The sequence below is a fragment of the Sorex araneus genome, chromosome X (genome assembly GCF_027595985.1).
Source record: "Sorex araneus isolate mSorAra2 chromosome X, mSorAra2.pri, whole genome shotgun sequence".
Taxonomy (NCBI): domain Eukaryota; kingdom Metazoa; phylum Chordata; class Mammalia; order Eulipotyphla; family Soricidae; genus Sorex; species Sorex araneus.
In genome coordinates, this window is record NC_073313.1 from 80626447 (window position 1) to 80627915 (window position 1469).

Consider the following 1469-nt stretch of genomic DNA (forward strand, 5'->3'; position numbering starts at 1 on the left):
GTCATGACAACTTTTAATGCACATGTTAACTCTTACACATACCAAGAGCAACTGCAACACAAGTCAAACTCAAGTCCACAAGTCCCAAACACCTCAAAGTTCCCCTCCAAAAGATTTACATTAAAATAAAAGAAATTAGGTAGGTAAGAATGATATGAATAAAACTGCTAATGATGGCCAAGTCAGAATTTCTTTTCTCACACATCCTTGAGTTTCTAGTAAATGATCCACTTCTAAAAATGCATCTACTAGATTTCTTGTTCCATGGAGTTAGAGACTGTATAAGCAGTCAACAAATTATTGTTTAAAAACTATTATGAACAACAGAACATAGTATAATTCATTTTAGTAGTTGAAGTAGAGGCTTGCTGAGACCTTGAGGTAGAGATTTCTGACTACAAGCAGAGCTTTCCTTCGAATGCAGCAAGATGGGAGACTATACAGACAATTTAAAGAAACCCTGTGGGGTTTGTAAAAGTTGCTTACCTTGCACTCGGCTGGCTGAATGTGGTTACATCCTCAGCCCGCAAGCATACACATTGCTAGAGCCACCCCCAGTACCTCTAGAAGTGATCCTTAAGCACAGAGTCAGAGAAAGCCCCTAGCATCACAGGGTGTGTTCCTGTGCCCACAAAAAAATAAATTCTATTTCGCTAAAATTTGAAACCAACCTCACAGTTACTCAGTTTCCTAAGCTAGGTGCAAAATAAATGTTTTCAAGTAACATCATATGATTAACACAATAATAGATGTCCTCCTCGCCCCTAGAGCATTCAAGCAGAGGTGGGGATTAAATTATTTACCATTTCTAAATGTTTTAGAAGAATGGCTAGTAGGTGCTATGGTAAATAAAAGTTCCAGGTCTGAAACATGCCTGATGGTGATTGTGACACATCTTAGAAAGAAAATAACTCTTTGAGTTCTGCTACCTGTTCTTCGGAGATTTTTCCTAACGATTTGGGGGTTAATGGTGCATGTTATATATATATATATAATATATATATATATAATAGATGAGTGTTTCTTAAGACTTTCATGAGATTCCCTACTTGCCCCAGTCCTTTATATTCACTTCCAGCAACCCACACGAAGTGATCAGAAAAAGAAATCTGTGCTTCCCCACAACATCTAAGGGATTCAGAAAGTAGCTAAAATCCCCGAGAGCATACAATTCGAGAACGAAGGAAAAGAACCCCGTCAAAAGCTCAAGTTTCTATTTCTCTCATAACGTTCTCTCGAACTCCGCCAGAGAGAGAGGGAGAGAGGATGCTCCAGTGTCGCCCGACTATTGGCTGTTTTCGAAATCCCGCTCCGGCTGCCCCAGCCAATGGCCGTGCGGAAGACGCCGGGCCCCCTAGAAACGCCCCTCCTCTTTGGGTGAGGTTGGCAGGGCGGGGCTCCTACGCATGCTCCGAGCCCGCGAGGCCCATTGGCGCGGCAGACGGGCGCGTGCGCAGTAGCCGCTGGGC